At 35.3% G+C, this 19,784-nt stretch overlaps 1 protein-coding gene and 1 long non-coding RNA gene across 10 annotated transcripts in view; both read right to left on the reverse strand.

Moving 5' to 3' along the window:
- Positions 1 to 19,784, reverse strand: part of Rbp6 (RNA-binding protein 6) — a 439,678-nt gene that overhangs the window by 392,521 nt on the left and 27,373 nt on the right. The window lies entirely within an intron of this gene.
- The window catches only part of LOC110371513 (uncharacterized), a 78,024-nt gene that overhangs the window by 31,245 nt on the left and 26,995 nt on the right, over positions 1 to 19,784 (reverse strand). Inside the window, exon 2 of the long non-coding RNA XR_007510854.2 lies at positions 1,123 to 1,191. This is a non-coding gene — a long non-coding RNA (uncharacterized LOC110371513). The remainder of the gene's footprint in view (positions 1 to 1,122; positions 1,192 to 19,784) is intronic.

A 19,784-nucleotide genomic window follows, 5' to 3' on the forward strand; every position in this document is an offset into this window, starting at 1 on the left:
AAGGTACGTCATCTGTTGGAATATTCTGGGGTGAAGCGGCACGGAATTCATCTACAAAGGAGCACTTGGTACAACCTAATACTTACACGTCCTCCGGGCAGTAAAAGGACCGTTTACATTTTTCACCGTGCTAATTTTATTTGACTCGCCCTGAATATATTATGTCGTATTATTGCGCCGCCCACCCTCCGCAAGCGTTTAATGCTAACAATGAGGAATTTTTTCCTCTTTAAATTGTTAACATTAAATTTTGGAGAAAATGTAAAAAATCTGATATCATTCCATTTTTATTGCTCATTAAGATTAACTTTTATTTTCTTGGCGCGTTTAATTTTAGCCGTGATTGTGCGAATGAAAATACTTAACGCGTAAAAATAACGAGCGTTGTTTACAATTTAAATGTTTTACGACTTTCACTCAGTGTTAGAAAAGCGATAGAGCTTATCTATTAACGATATACGAAATTCTTATTATGTATGACGTAGAAAAATCATGCGTTCAACTTCTTCTGTTCAAGTCCGGTATTGAATGTTATTTTTGTGTGAACGTAAAACGTTATCGAACTGACGCAATGGTACGATCTTTGTAAATAGAGTCATTCATTTCGTAAACAGATGATAGATAAATATTATTCCAAAGATAAAAGTTTCTCTCGACCACAGAACGTTGAAAGTTTTTTGTAACGAATCGATTGGTAGGATCGTTGCACATCAATCGATTCTCATTAATTTGTTCAATATCAGCTGGTCAATGACTGACACTGATTGTCTGGCTCACTCGGAGATTTATCGAACTGCTTGACAACCATGACGGCTAAAGACTTGTTTCATCATTTTATTGACTGTATATAAATTAACTATTTGCTGGGTGGTATTCACATAACGGTAAAATATTGAACTCATAAATCACTCACTCACTCACTAGTAAATATACCCAGCAAATAATTAATTGAATAAAATCTTAAAACTAAATTCTGCTACTGGACGTTTCTTAAATCGAGCCATTTCTAGAAATTAATTTTATAATTTCCACAAACGCGACATTATTCAGCTCGGTCTGAGATATGAAATTAATAATTCATAAAATCTTAAGCTAAGATTTAATCTCGTTATGTTAACTTACGTTTCTTCCACATCTACATCGGATTGTACAGTCAAAGAACTTCTCGTGCAATTTATTGCATAATTCTACCTGAAACAAGAAGAAAATGTGTTAGTGCAGTTCCATTAGAACATGGCTACCATTTGCGGTAATTAGAAACATTGCATTTGTTTCATTTTATACAGCTCACTAATGTATAAGTTCGGAGAGCGATTCTTTGTGTTCAACTAAAACCTGTAAATCTTCAGACATACCAAGCGATCCGGAATGACCATTATTATACCTAATTATCATTATCATTTACATAGCTAAAGCCATTTTAATAAATAGTGAACAGTAAATTCCGAAACTTATAAATGGCGCTGCGAGGGCTGTCAACTGATTTAGTGGCCACAACCAAACAATAATTCTGCGTAACTAGAACATTGGAAAACAAATTACGGTAATAAGATAAGCAAACTGCGATTTCTAACTGTAAATAAATCAAGTGGTCTGCAGCTTCTATTAATCCGGTGGCTATTAAGATAATCCGAACTGTTTTTATCAATAAACCATGATCTATGGTGGGAATCGGTGTTAATTACTTGGTTTTTAATGATTGGCCGGTGCGGGAAGGCAGCTGAAATCCAGAAGCGCTGATCCGAAACAATCCGACCCAATAATAGCATGCTTCGATCGCTCTAAGTATAACCGCGGCGACCCCGTTCGCGAGTCTACCTGCCCGAACATTGCAACATTAATGGAGGCACCGTGTCATTTGTTCTTAAATATAAAACTGCCTCTGTTGACCCACTCTAGGCTTGACGTTTCCACAATTATCCAGACTCCACTTTAGTGAGGTTTCAACTCTGAATATCGTGTAGTTTAATGGAATAAATTATTAATTTTTCTCCGAGTTTAGACTGGAATGGAAATGGAATTTCAGGAACGGTTTGTGATGCTAGCTGTGAATAATGTGATGCAGTTAAGTGATACTTGCAGTATTGTGTTACGTGATAGTAAGAGCATAGTCTGGTAGACACGTCTGATAACGTAGATGTCGGCTCACTTCAAATAATAATCACTGAACAAACTTAGCTAGGTGCAAACATTCGCACAATTGTGGGAAATCCTTTAGAGCATATTATTTTAAATGCGTCATGGGATTGTGCATCATAAAACGCACAAACCATGGAATGCTAATAATCTGTGGAAAACCCCCTACAACATATCTAGATTTCTTTCATAAATTCTATGCTCATTTTTTACAGTGACGACTGACTTTATGACTGCCTTAATCAAAGCATCACGGCAAGTCTGTCACATTAAGAAACTTATTTTTTTATTTCAGAAACTTCAGTTTCTGAAATAAATTTCTTCAGAAAAATAAATTCTTAGATACATTTCATCAAGTTAAATAGATAAGAAGATTATTTAAGATCATAACGATACTTCTTTTCAAGGGTCAGGAAAAACTCAATAGCCTAACTTTCTTTACAACCTACAACACCAAGAAAAGAGTTTCAACAAAAAAGGAGTTTTCAATCATTTCGCAGAGGCGCCTGCGCTTACACATGGCAGTAATATATTAGAACGAATGTGTCTTCACATTGACAGTGCACTAACTATTAGCCACGGCTGGGTTCACACGTTACAGCCGTGAAACATCTTTAACGACCCAATCTGTTCTACTGTTCTTTGGTGGTCATTGTATTTTTAAGATGTAGCCTACATTGTTGTTAAGAATAAGACTTCAAGTATGATCGATACAACTATCGCCCTTTAATAGGGCCAATTTAACCTTACTTATTCGTCAAAAGAAATAATACATAAAAACCCAGCTATTCAATTACATTAAATTGTATCTACAAATCTTTACACTTTACTGTTATACTGTAGTATTTAAAATAACACTATTTACTTAACTTGTTAGTAACCTAAAAGTTTAACTAAGTAAACTGTAAGAGATTACTGACTTATTAATACGGTTCAGTGTTCATATTAAAAGGAATGAAGTAGAAGTTTCTCTAAGTTTACTAAGTACTGAAATCCCTTCATCTGTTATCTCCATAAGTACTACGTTAAGTACGCATGACTTTCTATCGTTTTAAGCCAATGGCAAATCTTTCAAAACCATCAAATCAATTAAAGAAGCAGACTTTGAAGTTCACAAAAAAATCTAACCTGACCGTACTACATAAACTAACAACCGACATAATAATTTTACCAACGCAAACACAACATTAACTTAAAACGCCAGCCATCGTGTAACACTTAAACTATCTAAGAAACGTACTGCGTATAATTTCCACCGTGAGTCTGAGATTCAAAAAGAACGCTAAGAAAAATAAACAGCTTTCGTATTTGCGAGGGACCATCTTCTAAAGACGCGTTCCTTAAGAACTTGCTCCACAATATAAACAACGTCTGCGGTGTTTACGTCAGAACTGGGAAACTTTAGCTACTTCTCTGCTGATACTCTTGACGTTTTAATCATCATGTTTATTGTTTCTTTATGGGCTAAGTGATTTTTCAAGTACATATTTGGTTTAATTGTGGAGTCTTTTGTGGGTGGGAATCAATTGATCTCCTCTTTCTCACTATGAGTGTAATCTTACGGTGCATCACTTCTGGAGCCCTACGTGTACCACGGCTGTAGTAAGCAGTAGGTAACTCATTCTATGAGAAGAAAATCTTTGTATAGATAGGTATTCTATAATTGCCAACCCAGAAAACGGCATGGACACTCAATACGATTGTTTAGAGCAAATTGTTGATTTCAGACTTTTAGTCCGGTTTAAATAACAATGGTTTCTTCACCCTAGTGTTTGGTAAAGGCATCTAAGAAAATTACACTAAGAAAGTTAAAGGTAGCCTAGCCTAACTAGCCTTTTACTTTAAATGAAGACTTACATTTTAAGCTAGTACACCAATTTGTCCATTTAATGCAAAAACAATAGTGCAGTTACCACTAACTAGCAGTTAGTATTTAATGGAGTTGTTCGTGGTTAATGTTACTCCAGAATTACCGACGTGATTGAGTGCCAAGAATTCGTGGCTGCGACTGGAAATACATTGACATGAGCTAGCTGTCTTGTTTGTAATCCTTTAAAGTATTCGTGAAGTATCTACATGTGTGTATTTCTAGTGTTAGAAAGTAGTGATGTGTACATTAATTATCGAGCATTAATTTTAGTGGTTTACAAATTCGCATTATCATGATAGCAACAGTGAAACTGCATTGAAATAAATTTTGCTGTCTTAATCTACAGCAGTTATTGCTTCAACTCATCATTATGTGTACATCATGTTATTTAAAAGCAAAGACCAACATTAATGATACGTAGATATTTACCATCATTTCCTACCATAGACAAACTTAAAAAAAAAATAGAACCATAAAGCTCAATAGAATACTCAACGACAAACGCTCTATCAATGATTGCCTCATCACTGTATTTATTGGGATCTTACTAGCTAGGAACTGAGTCCAAGTGCTAGCTGAAAAGGTTCTATTTTAACTTACAACTGAACCGATGTGGGTCAACTACAACAAACTCGAGTGTCGTGAAATATTGAAAGCAAAGTACAGCCTTCAAAGTTTGAGATTTCAACTCGAAATAATCTTTTAGCAAAGTTTTGGTGAAATATTCGGCTCCGGCTATTTATAGGGATAAGATAGGAAAATTGTAGTGCTCAAAGTTCTACAGTCAAACAGATAATTCGATCTAAGTAAAGTTGCTTTTTGGGGTAGTGTTAGTTCATCGGTGACCATACAGTTCCTTATAGGAAGTTCAGTCGGACACATTTGCCATTTCTAAGGTCTTTGATACGTTATTATCAATAGGTACCTATTAAAACAACTGATCATACCAAGAAGTATTGTGTCATGTACCTCTATATGAAGGGCTTGCAGCTGCATAAAATGATAATGAAATAGATACGTCCCGCCAAAAACTAGGATGGTCAGCGCTCATTTTTTCTCCAGTGGGTTGGCAATGAAGTGATAAAAATGATGAAATCAAATTGCCTGATAATGGAAAATCGTGGCTAAAACCAATTATCATTTTTCATAATAATTATAATGCATATCTCACATCCTGAGAACCAGTAACTATCCACAAAAAAAAACGTAACATATTTACGAACATCTAAAATTTTACAAAGCAAACAAGATAAGGTCTGACTCGGGGTTACGTGTGTGAGTTATCAGATCCTCTCATAGACACAATGAAGTTTTTGTGTGCGTACGTAACGAATACTAAACAGTTCAATGTACTCTGATAATAGCTGTAGGTATCTTATGACAGTGATCGATTGTTAAGAAGACTTTTAACTTAAGCAAACACACGCACTGGGTATGAAAACAGAAAAATCTCCTGAGACGGTATACCTTCACGTCAACGTATGACGGATCGCAATGGAAATTATCGTTATAAGAAGTTCCATCGTGAGAACTTGTGACTGGCGCAAGAGACTCTTTTAATTTGAAAATAGAATCTTGATAAAATACGCTGATTAAAAAAAATACTTTTAAAACTAAGGTTGACTATGTTTACTCAAAATGGCGTAGAAGTATTTATGCAAACATAGTAACGTAGTAACATAATAATGATACTTTTATGCGTCATATGTGTAACTCGGATAGTGTTGAACCTGTGACAAATATTACAGTGTATATTTACACCCTATAACTGAAAACTATTTCTTTAACATAATTTAGTGACAACAGCTTTATTATGGACTACAATTTCACTGACAAAAAATAATACGTATTGAAAAATTACTTAGCATTATTCGTATTTAAATGTGTAATTTTTCTATAGATCAAGAAGTATGTTGGTTGGTACATCGATTACTATGTAACAGAGGATTTCAAAGAGCCAATCACTAACCGCAGAATGAACAAATTACGATTACTCTGGCCATGAAATTGTATTACAAACTTTATGACAGCTACAAAGTTGCATAACGCATACATCATGGTATTATATGTTTTCCTATACAATAGCATATTACTCGTCTAATTTGATTTTACGATTGCGCCTGTGACTAATTATCACTTGGGTATCGATGGAAGACTAGATAAGATAAATCCTGTGGTTAGAAAAATCCAGCCAAGTGCGAGTTAGACTCGCGTTCGAGGGGTTCAGTACCGTTAACATAAAGTGGTCGCGGTTCATGAGATACAGTCTGGTAACTGCCTGATGGACAGACGGAGTACCTATTAGTTATTGCCTTTGTAGGCTTTTTTTCCCAACAGATACGGAACCCTAAAAATAGTCACATTGTTTTCTTTCCAACAAAAACTATCCGTCTCACTTAAGAAAACGTATATTTTTTTCTACTGAAATCCAACACGAAACATACGGTTACAAGTAGCACATGTAAAAGAAACTAACGACTTAATGACAAAGGGTAAAACGTTGATTGATTTAGGCAGCAACTAATTACAGGGCTGAGGTACGAAAAAAAAATGTTTTTCTACCAAATTGTTTGAACAAAAAATATACGAGACTCCATAATGACAGTGCCGATTAGCGTTTGTGCTCTAAAGTAGAAATGTGTTAGTAAATTAGGTGAACGGTTTTATTTTAGAAGAAAATAACATCATTATTGGCCTATTTGCTGTCATAATATCGAAAAAAGACTTCTGGCTAACGAAAGGGATGGATGTCCGACACTAGTATACTTTTTAAAGCAAATAGATTTTTAATAGAGCGAGCAATAAGGAAAAAAATTAAATGAATTATGTGCGAAAATGTTCAAGGTATTGCATCAGTTTCAAGCAAAGGTTATTATCATAACTGTTTATCACCATTTAGCAGCCCACCAGTTTTTAGTCATCTATTTATTGGAACACAAAACTCAATGTACACACACTTAAAATTTTCAGAATTGTCACTCTTAGCTTTGGGTAAGCCAAACCTCAAAAGTAAGGTAGGCAAAAAGAAGATAAGTTCAACAACAGAAGACAGTAAAACATTCGGCCTAATACATTACAATTACTCGTTAACAACTGTGTATTTAACTGTAAGATAACTACATCCCTAACCTAACCCACGATAAACCTTAGGTCTCGTACACACTGACTATTTTGCATTTGCAACTGATAATTGTAGCAGTAGCTAAAAGTGAAAACGCACGACACAAAATTAAAAGAACAAAGTTAGCGAATGGCGGTTGGATACCTGGTCGTTATTTCGCGATAATACAAGTCTAGACAACCCCTGGAACTTGACAGCGATGCAGGCTCACGGAATCAACTGAACATAAAGTCGCTTCATGACATAATTTAACAATACGCCGGTACACGTGCACCAAGCCGTTTTGTTAAACGACCTTGTAACGCGACGCAATGTCAGTGCATGTGCACATGCCCTTAATGCATACTTCCACACTATCTAAGCTGCATAACATCTACATTTTATAGATACTAATGTTCGATACTTGTTATTCTATTTCTTATCAGCTTTAAGCACCGAGAGGGCAGACTAAAGATCACTTGCCATGGCCGTAAAATCAAGTATATAACCATAAAATAATAATTAATTTTACACGACACTCGATAGGAGACTTTAATGCATAATTATAGGAAACGTTTAGAGTTGTACCAAATTATAAAATGGCTATCAAACTTACGGACATCGTAAACTGCGGTAAGTTTAAATTAAACCTCGCTGTAATATGTGATAAAAAGTGTATCCCACCAAAAACATTAAATGTAAAAAAAAAGCCAATCCTCTACGCAATTCCTCCACCATAAAAAGTTTTGAGATCGCATAGAAGCCAAGTCCTGTTCAACTTTATTTGTAATAATAAATCAATATTTTGTGACTATATCAATAGTTTTGTTCACATTACAATAATATTGACTTGGCCATGAGCACAATAAACTACAAATATAATAGATACAGCATATCTTGGAGAGGTGAAAGTCAAACATGAAGTTTAATATCACAGAATTAAATACTTTTAGTTTATTCAATTGTTACTAAATGACCGACAGTCAGTATCATCACATGTACTATGGCGCATGTTTAGTCAATGGTGATCTCAAATTCCAATCAGTCCCTAATCAGTCCAATCGTGAAATCATGTCCATATAGAATTTATCAATTCCATAGTATTTACACATTATTTCAAGGAGCGACTTTTAACTTGTGCTCATGGCCAAGACAATATTATTGTAATGTGAACAAAACTATTGATATAGTCACAAAATATTGATTTATTATTACAAATAAAGTTGAACAGGACTTGGCTTCTATGCGATCTCAAAACTTTTTATGGTGGAGGAATTGCGTAGAGGATTGGCTTTTTTTTTACATTTAATGTTTTTGGTGGGATCTAATTTATTTTTTGTAGGTCTCTTTCTTCTCTAAGTATATAACAAATTAAATTAACTTACATGCAACTAACTAAATATATATAACAAACTAAATATGTAGATTTAAAGTAAAAAAACTTTTTTTTTAATAAACTAAACAATTTCGAAATTGTCGATTTTTTGAATGGAATATCTATTAGAATAAAAGAGATTTATTTCAGAGGTAGATGGCGCTATCACATGAAATTATTTGATTTTTTTTTAAGTACTACTAATACTAAGCTATGTAACGAAACCATAGCGCGATTTAGAACAGGACAACGCCATCTATCGAGCGAGCATGCAGTATTTATCGCACTGCATTAATATGAAAGATTTTATCATTATTCATTTCATTGTAACCTAGCTTTTTTATTCATATGTATGTATATTTAATACATGATAACAATATACCACACTACGTACCAATAAAACAAATAGTAATATTTTGTACATAAATAAATAACAAAGTTATCAATGCAGTCAAAATTCATACACAATGTTCTTGAAAAACCGCAAATATAAATTTGTTTCAATTTTTTTATTAAGTTTTAAGGTTTTTATAATTTTCCCTTTATATGTAGCTAATAACCTATCTTGGTGCCAAATTTGAAGGTTCTAAGTTTGCTAGAAGTACCTTAGACTTTTGATGATCGGTCAGTGAGTGAGTCAGTGACAAAATCGTGTAACTTTGATTGCTCATAACTCGTAAACTATTTATTCAAATGTCTTGTAATTTGTGGACTGAGTTTGTTCTAATACTTACTCTTGGTCATCGCAAACCTAAACTCCTAGCTTTGTTCACATGGAAGATACAGGGGGCTGAAATAGCCGCGAAACGCTTCGAGAAAAGATAGTACGGCCGTGCCCGCTTTGCTCGAGTCTTGGCTGGGGCACTGCCGTGCCCTCAGATTCTTACGATAAAAGTACACTGTACACAAAAATAACTAAAGTTTTGTTTCCTTCTTGATTTTAAAACGTGATATGTCAGACTGATGTGATAGAGATGGCCCAGTTGATTCACTCACAAACATCGTGAGATACGAAATGAATTCGCAAAATCCGACACATTTTCCACTCAGAAAATAACGATGCTTTGACAAGCCCGACTACGTGATTCTCTTATTGTCACAGAAATATTCTTTTTGCGTAATAACCATAATTAATTAGGGTGCCAGAGATGCCACTGCGGTTTCATCAAACATATTAGTGCGTACTATAACAGTTCGTTGATCTCATAGATCTTGTAGTATTTTTTATTGGCCGCTAAATGATATATCATGGTGTTTTACAATAACTGCCTACGCATCCACTATGTATATTTGACCGCGTGAAGAAACATTTAACACTTTGATGGTATTTAAAATATTTGTAAGACACATTATGGAGGAATATTCAAATAACAAAAAGTCTTTGTAGGACGCACTATTTGTCTTGTTGTTACAAAGTGTCAAAACAGAGATTTCAATCGTCTATCTTGAGTCGTGAAGTTCTAATCAAAAAGCGCCTAACATCTGATACTTTCCCGAAGAAGCCGTGGACCAGAAGTGCTAACGGAAACAAATGAACTGTTGCTAGCTGAAGGCTATCTGGGACTGGGATATTGGACAGAGGAAAATGAACCTTGTTGTAGGTAAATAGAGTCTTGTTTTGCGTAAGAAAAGTGAAGATAAGCAAACAGGTCTGGTCGCTTTCAACGCACTGCACTGCATTCTATTGCAGCCGCAACGAGTCGGTCGGAGAGACATTTGACACGTCCTCGCTGACAATAATATGTGTGTGTAAACCGGAGCGAAATATATGCAAGTAGTTGACGCCCTTTAAACACCTCTTTCAAATTAGAACGTATCTAACAACGATTGTATTACAATAAACTGAACCAATTAACATTTTCGAAGTCGTGCGCTTTCCGTGAATTGAAAATTCAAACATCCAGTGCAATTATTTATTTATCCCACTGTCTAAAATAATCGTTTATGTTAAGAAATAAGAAATAGAAATAAGAATAAATGTTAATATAAATAAGAATTTGGAGAAAATAAGAATATGTTAGTTTAAAATTTTGTGCTAACTGATGATATTACTCCCAAGAATTCTAATTGTAAATTAATGCCGAACATAAATTTTCATACGAGAAACATACAGAGTTGCAAAATGTTGTAAGTACCGAGTTAGTCATCACTGATAACAATCTTAATGTGACGCGTTAAACACTTTCACAAATCATCAAATCCATTCAAATTCCCTTTCGCTTCGTTTATTAATTACACGGGCGAGTTATCCCGCGTAGCGTCCCTCCCCCCTCGCCCCTCGCGTGGTCCCTCCCGCCCTCACTAACGCCAATAACTTGTTTATCGCGCGACTGCGGAAACTAGAACCCTAACTCCGATCGGAAAATATCCCCCGAATTTCCGTCGCGACCGACGCAACTTCGCTTTACAACTAAGTACTACGACACAAGAGGGTTAATGCGATTTTATTTGTATTTCTGACTGTAACTGCACGTTAATTTTGATTAACAATTGCAGTTTTATTTTAAATGCCATCATAATTTCATAACAGGGAGCTAGCTTACATTTACGATTTAATAAGCTGATCAAACGAGCGACAAATATACGATCACATTCATTTAATGCTCTTTAATGTTCGCATTATTAAATAAGACATAAGATAACTAATACGGTTTCAATCTGTCGACATGTATTCTGTTCTCAGCGTTGTGAACTCGTTATAATTCAAACATTGACGCCTTTCAAAATATAATTACTTAATATCAGATTTATTAATTAGATGTAGTGGGGACGTCTCTGGGGTCTGTCTGGCGGTGCAGCGAGGGGGTGGGGGTTGCCGGGTGGCTTCCGCACCGCCACCGGAGATTGCGTCCCAGCCTCCTGCGCAAGCCGTCTAACTCAATCATCTGCGTGAAAATATCGAATAAAACTTGCTCCCGGCGACACTTTTAACTGTACACGTGGGAGGGAATGCGCCAATTCGCAATAGTAGTTTCGTTTACAGAAATGAAATAAAAATCATATTTGAATTTGCGCCGCGAGCGGTCGCCGGCGACGCGACGTTACGTTCGCCGTCTGACCCGAGTCTCGCCGAGGTGTCATCGTCTGGTGACGGTGAGCTTCCTGTTTGAAAGAACACGTCGAAAATTCATTAGCTCATGTGACCGCCGAGCATCTCAGCCGTATTACGTTCCAACTAACAGAAAAAAACATCGCAGCGGCCGAGGGCACATCGGTTGGCACTGCTTGTCTTGACGGCGGGACGTCAAAAACATGCGTGTGTGAGACTCGACATCAATCAATGTGGGCTGCTTTTATTTTTGTTCGGGCTCTGCTGAGTACTGTGACTTATTTTTAGGGTTGTGCAGGACTACTAATGAACTAGTCAATTTTGATCCTCCTCTAACTGATGACTCATAAAATATTCATTTTTTTTGAACGCCTCTTTCAACCAACAGAGATATTAACTTTTACAAGTAAATCTTTCGTTATGTATAGATTCCGTATGCCGTATGTTTGTGAATCCAATTTTAACTTTCAGAACAAGAGCCTAAAATTCCCTTAAGGCCTATGAATAACTGGCTCTACGAGACTGGGGTTCGATCTCGTGTGAAAAAAATATGGCTTTAAGATAGCAACAAATACATATAAGGATTTTTGTAGCACTGACATTATTATGGAACCCTATAGATTCATTACCATTTTAAATTCGTAACCATGTGTATCCTACATAAGTAAAAGTAGAGTTACTATTAAATAAAAAATCCTAAAGGGATCTGAGGCATGTACAACAATGTAACTTCATATTTATAGCCTACAGCTACAATATTCCTAAGTCAAACACAGACGTTATCTATAAAGTGCATAGTTACATATATACTTATGCCCTATTGCATCTGCTTTTAATGTAAACTTCATGTCTGTACTGATAATCGTGAACAACATCTGTCCCTGACCATTTCTATCTGAGAACATTGTGTAGGTCAGATTTCAATCCCAGTAATGGAGCCTCACGTTTTATCGACACCGTCTGCAACTTCCAATGACAAATACCATTATTGTTATAGAAAACAATTCACCATCATGAACAACCACAAATCACAAATATTGACAACTTGCTAAGTCGTTTCTCATCTTCTTTGAAGTAAACTATTAAACAACCGTCATATTTCACAGGAATTATCATTATTCTAGAGCTAAACCCTTATGATGTCGCTTCGTACAGAACACCCATTACAGTGCAATCGTTACTGTGATCTGTACAAGGAACACTCACATTCAGGAAGCTATCCTAGATTTATCACCCTCTCAAAGGCGCGCTAAATACCATTACAAGTGAGGACAATAACATCAATCATGTCAATGGACAAATTATTTGTTGAAATAATGAGGTGCCTACTGATGAGAACTAAACTATTCCATTAGCTAAAAATTCGTTAGTCCACGCGTCCACACTAAATAACGTAACAACTAAATATATTTTTAGAGTAAACGACGTTTTTAACAATTATTTTCTTTTTTTTTACTATTGCAACATTTCGCATCACAGTTACAAAGACGTTTAAATCCACAAAGATTATTCTAAGGAGGTCAGCATTGAATGCAAGGAGTTCTACATTTGAATTTCTGAATGTCTATTAGTTTCAAGTTATCGCCGATGATCTCTTGGCCCCACCGCCATAAAAAGAATAATAGAACTAGATAAGCGCCCAAGATCTTCAGACTTTAGATTTGGAGTAGTTATCCTTACTGCAAAGACGACAAACAATAATTCTGAGGCTTGGAGCGTTGCCAAAATTTGATTTTAATGACAGTTTATACACGCATATGTCCGCTCTCTTAGTATTCTCTCTTTTTAGTATTTCTTATTTAGTAAACAGAATAGAGCATTGTGGAATTGTATAGAGTTAAGTTATAAACAACTATGACTTCTGACAGCGACATATATTTTTCTTGGCAAATTGAAGTTGTTTCTTGTTAAAGTTTGGTGGTTTTAATTGCGCAATATTGTGAAAACTTTGGACTATTTTTGATCCCTTACTTGTACCGTGTTAATGTTGTAGTACAAATATCATGATTGGTGTTTTTAACCAAGCCCTAAATATCGTGACCTATAACCGCTATCTATAGCAATCCGTTATAGCTCAAAACGTCGGCCGAATATTTATAAATACGGTAGCGGACTCGGTAATGCGACTGGACAGACAGTTGCTAAATTTCAATGTGCTCTATTTCGAATTTGTAGCTTCGTCTTTCACGTGGACAGAGAATAAACCGGACAGTCGGTCTCGGACACCCTTTTCGTTGAAGATTAAAGCTGACACGAGGACAAAACGACACTAAACGATCATTTGGAGCCGCGTCACGCTACTAAGTAAACGGGAAATTGAAACTAGACTTGCGCCACTTCGAGGAATCACGGAGGAAAGTGATCAACGCAGTCTATAAATTTAAACTGAGCTCGGAATATTTGTTGCTACTAAAATAAATAAAGAACGTTTTTTTTAATAATCGTGTTATGACAAGCGTGAACATGATGTTTAGTTTTAATTTATACCTAACATTTTGAAATTCAGCTAGTTTCAAAGCGTAAATGCAACGCAACTGAATAACTGAAGATACTAAAGACAGAAGTTTGTAGACGATAGCATAAAGTCCAACATAGTGTTTACTTCAAAACTTAAAGCTACCGCATTCATAAAAGTGCTGAAGTAAGGAGTACCGACCGAGTCACTATTACTACTACAATATACAATTCAGGTATGCTTACGGGAATCCCTCACCTCTATCGGGCGCTGCACACGGGAGGTTTCAAAGAATTATATCTAGTTGAACTAAGTACGCTATTGGCAGAGCGTTCGAATATCTCGTGAGTGCGAACTGCAGCCGTATATATTCTCGGAGCTTCGGAAATACCCTAAATCCGACATACATTGTGGACCATATTACTTCGTGCACTTACATTTGTGCTCGCTATGGACTTCTCAGCCAAATTTTTGAATTATTCCCATATGAAGTGAAGACAGTTTATGATCGCGTATCCTATTTTCTGAAAACGCTTCAGCAAACGCTCCATATTGCCATCCATTTGGCTGCAAGACTTGCTCTTAGATAATCCGAATAGTGAGTCATAGAGCGAATCGTGCAAATATTAGCTAAACAAATACCTTGTAAGTTCGAAATGTTGTTTGAGTTGAAACAATCTAAATAAAAAGGTATTTCTGTACGTTAGTGCATTTGTATTGGCTCTATATTTATTTTCAATCAGATTGGGAAGAGGAAGAGAGTTATGGTGGTAATAAAACCCACGCTTATTACTAGAATCAATAAGAATAAATTTTATTATTGTTCATACAGTTGTTGGACTAATACCGCGTAACAGTCGCGTGCAAGTAAGATGTTTACACGTGTGGGAAAGTATAAGTACTGCATAGTTTTATTCCACAGTAAACAATACAAACTAAGATGATGCTTTTGATGGCAAATAAAGTTATGAGAAGAATTTGTCATGTTTTGGTTACCATAATTTTATAACAGTGTATAACGTCTTAACTGTCTTCGAAAACAATCACCAAAAGGTTCAATGCAAAACTCGTTCGATTTTATTTCACTTGATTTTAAAGACTTACAATAATAAGCTGCAATGAACCAAATTGAAGATAACCTCGCGCATAAAGCTCTTTGAATCAATGAACAATTCATCCTTTACGCGATGACGAGTCCTGCTCAGCAATGAATGTGTTCCTGTAGGGCTGGCTGCTATCTAAAAGGACATTCTCAATCCAGTCACACACGCCTCGCTCCTTAAACCTATTGTATTGATTCAAAAGCTCCCAAAAATCTGTAGACATGTAAGCAATAAATGCGAGGGAAGGACGTTTTATAGCTGTGTATGTTCGTGAGAGCATGCTTGCGAACGTAATTGCGTTTCTAGGCGTTGTGACATCGTTCCTCGTCTTTATAGGGCAATTACTGTCGTTATCTGGCATTGATATTGCATCTAATTTATTCATGCTCCCATCTACATTTAAATAAATACAGGCCAGCTGCATTGACCTTGGATAAGTAAGTATTTTGTCGCTTTTCGCCAGTCCCTCAACGGTCTATTAACATAACACTAGTGTTCATCTTTGATAAGAAATTCTAAAGAATGCAATAGAGTGCATTTGAAATGAGGTGCCTATTTTGGTTGCACAATTTTGAAGGTGACTCTCGTGTATGGAAGTTAAATTGCGAAGGAGTAGATTGTCTGAATATTTCATGGAATGCGGTAGTGGATGTGCGATATGCAAATTTAGGGGCATGTCCTGCTGAAACCCGATTTTGACGTTACGCAGTCGAGCATCTACTGTTCGCGCCACGAGCTGACGCGTCCCATACGTGCTGACGTCTCCCTCCGATGCAATATTGAGACTTGACTTATACTCGCTTAAGTTCAATTTCCTCTGCGATATTCTGGAATATCCACAAAATTCGAAATGGCACATGCATATGTAGTAGACATACAAATGAAGATTACTCCAATCATGCTATCTGCTTAGCATTCGAATACCAGCAGAGGCGTAATAAGAATGGCTAGAAATCGAATATATTTAATTTATGCTCTACAATGTTTATGGGCTGTAATCAGTTTCATTTGAATATAGTACTGTCGACTATTTATATCGTAAAGTATCGTAATTGGCGAAACTTAATTTCGCAATGACGAATTTCATAAACGAATAACTTTTCTGCATGTGCCGAATTAAGTAATTAACGTTAACTTTTGTTATTGCTGTTGAGTTTTACGGGACTTATTTACATTTATGCGTCACTTAATAAACAGTTTATTACCTATTGTTAACCATTTATATTATATTAAAATGCAAAAAGCTAAACGGTTATTATTGTAATGATGTCACTTTTGAAGTCGTATTATTTCGCTTTATTAATTTATTTTTTGTTAATTTTATTATTTATTTATTTATTTATTTTTTGTTAATTTAATTTATTAATTTATTAATTTATTAATGAACATTTAGTCATGTTGTAACATGATAATAAAATGTACGCGTTAATTTTATCGGCTATTTAAATCTATATGAGATAGTCATCCATTCATATTTTGGCAGCTGCCACAGTCTTGTTTAGATCTTGAGATATACTCATCATACACAAAGTTTCGTGTCAAAAAGTTCTTCCCAGCCTATAATACCGCTTAAATCTCAACGGAGAGTTGAAAATGTTTAATTTTGGGTTGATAAGAAAGCCCGCTATCGCTTTGACATCCTGATTTTTTACCCGCTAAGATTGCGTCGAGTAGAGTAAACAAGATTCTTATCGGGAAAGAAAACATTAAGCTTTATCAGAATGATAGAACACCTACTTGTACCCAAAATATGAGGGGTTCAAGCAACTTGCTGGCAAAGTTATCGCGGTGTGAACCGACGTGTTTGCATATTACAAGTAGCTGGGTTATTACTTGTAATACAATATCGATCCACTTGACAACTACCCAGGTAAAAAGATTAGAAGTTTGCACACTGCAAACTTTTAGTCGGCCGATAGTTGTTAGGCTCATAAAATCGGCTAAATATTACAATGATATTTAGCCGATATCAGACCGATTGAAAACTTTGATAAGTACGAATAAAGACTTTGTTTAAAAAAATACCAACTATCGGTTCAACTGTCGGCCGACTATTTAGTCTGTAGTATGCGATATTCTAAAGGAATAATAAAAACCTATGCGATGAAGCCTGTCTTTAGCAAGGAACGTGTTAATTAGCAGTATTAATTTATAAAGTTTATTCATTCATGAGTTCATTATAATTGCTGCTCATTCCATAATCGACTATTTTTACTTGATAGCCCACAGAAGGAGTTGTATTTTATTTTTATCAGATGAACTTGATTGCTAATAGTTAACTAGTTTTATGGTTCTCATCTCATTATACATCATTAAAACACCTGTTTTACTATCTTTAATTGTAGCTAATAAAAATATAAAAGTCGTTAACATATCCAAATATTCTAGACAAAAATTACTTCTACTACCTACAAAATTGGAGTTACATTTACTTGGTACAAAGCTGGTCTTACTTAACATCAGTCCCAAATACAGTCCTAACAATGCGAGCGGACATCAGCATAATCCTGCAATATATTTGTCTAACAGACCTGAGTACGTAGTACTAAGTCTAGTCTCAGACACTGTACGTCGAGGATGAGAGGAAGGTATCAATCAGACCGTCCTCACCGAGGTATAGTGATTCATTTGTTCTCGCACGGGATGTAAAAACTCTTCTAAAATTAACCTCCTTTATTTAAGGACGTTTTGTGGCTTCCGAACGATGGTTTGTTCGTCGTTTGTAGTTTAGATTCGGTTTTGGAATGCTGTTTTTTGTTGTGGAACAAACTTAACAAATAAGTGTAATATGTTTCTGTTCTTGTTTTTAGGAGTTGCTGATCTTTATAGCATTATTTTCTTCTCACTTGTTATTATAGTAGTGATTATTTATGTACGATATACTATTTATGTATGATTTATTATTTATGTACGGTATTTAAAGTGTAACCTTAACATTTGTATGTAAGTGCAGTGTACTTCTATAAATGATTTATGCATCATCATCAATGATGTATGTGTGATAACTTACGTTTTATGGTAACTTTGTAGTACATAAGTCGTTGAAGTACCTTAGTAATAAATTAGAATCTTACCAGTCATGTAAAGTCCACCAACCGCCCATATTAATATTATTTAAAAAGTTCCTATTTTATGCTCATATTTTTTATAGTTTTTTTTCTACTGATATCACTTACAAGTCACAGCGATAAGCTCTGCTCTTATCTAATCAGGAAACTTCTCAAGCTTTGTAACACAACCCTACAAGTTAAAAGTGGCTGTCATGTTATTTTTGAACTCTTCAAAATGTAAGCACATACTTCTAGTGAAGTGCTCTAGTTGTCAGATAAATTAAGAATTATTTTGATTGAGCACATCGTAGGACACCGTTGAATTGATCGTGGTGACCTTCAATATAGAACCGAGTTAGATTTAATATCTGTATGTGGCAAAATTTACTTACATATACATATATACGTGGAAAATAAGAAAAGTCTAAAAAATATCTGTCAAAATTCCTAATCAATCTCAACCTCAGAAGCCGAAAATAGATCTCAGTGGCGTGCACTTGGAGAGGCCTATGTCCAGCAGTGGACTGCGATAGGCTGATGATGATGATGATGATGATGAATCTCAACCTGCACGCTTGCAGAAAAAATACTCATTTAAGGACAACATAAACATGTACATTGTAAAGATTACCTGTACATAAAATTCTTACCTCCTTTAGCCAATAACTATAAAGCTAATACCAAAAACCATCACCACCAGCTCAACTCTAAACAGCTCTAAAAGCAAAAATACACCCATCCATAAAGTGACCACAGCAAGGTCTACTTAACCTCACAGATCAATCAATCAGAACTTCACGAGCCAAAACTTTTGAACGAGTATTACTCTACAAAGTTGAAAAGGCTAGCCAAAACGCGGGCGCGTATTATCCCAATTGACAGTAACTGAACCATGGTCCCTTTGAACTAAATATACGATGAAATATCAAATAAAACACTGAAATATATTGGGGTTTTTATACGTGAATATTTTTGGTCACGACCTACCGTAAAGTTTTTTAGTTAGAGCGCGAATTGTTGATTATGTACAGTTTTTGACTGCTCGATTAGAGGTAATGTGACTATACTGTATTTTTATCATGTGTAAATTATTTACAGTTACCTTATGTTTTATTTCTTTACAAATGCAAATTGTGTTTGAAAGTTACAAAAAAAATTGTGGACTTAATGCTACCAAGAATGTTTTATTAGGATACCTGACCTACGCTATAATAAAAATCATTCAAAACAGTTACTGTGTTAAAATATCTACGAACAAAACAAAGTCGAAAATCGGATTGTTCTAACAGTTTCAATGTCCATTAAACGCAAAGGAAACAGCGAAACACTCATTAGCATAAATCAGCCGATACCGTTGCCAAAAATAGCAACAGGAACAAAACTACTATTCTCAATATATACTACATGTTTCTAATAATATCTTTGGTTAACTCAAGTAAACTTTCCTAGGAGTTCGACCTACAAAAATGGCGCGGAGGTATTTTTGTTTCGGCAACTTACGGATAGAAGTTCAATATGTTAATGCTATCGAAAATAACTAAAGAATATTGTATGTTTTTTATTATTAAGTCACGTTTTTTTTACTTTGTTGTGGTTATGAAGAATTCCGTGAATTTAATGGCTGAATTAATGTTCAATATAAGAGC

The sequence above is a fragment of the Helicoverpa armigera genome, chromosome 9 (assembly GCF_030705265.1).
Source record: "Helicoverpa armigera isolate CAAS_96S chromosome 9, ASM3070526v1, whole genome shotgun sequence".
Classification (NCBI taxonomy): domain Eukaryota; kingdom Metazoa; phylum Arthropoda; class Insecta; order Lepidoptera; family Noctuidae; genus Helicoverpa; species Helicoverpa armigera.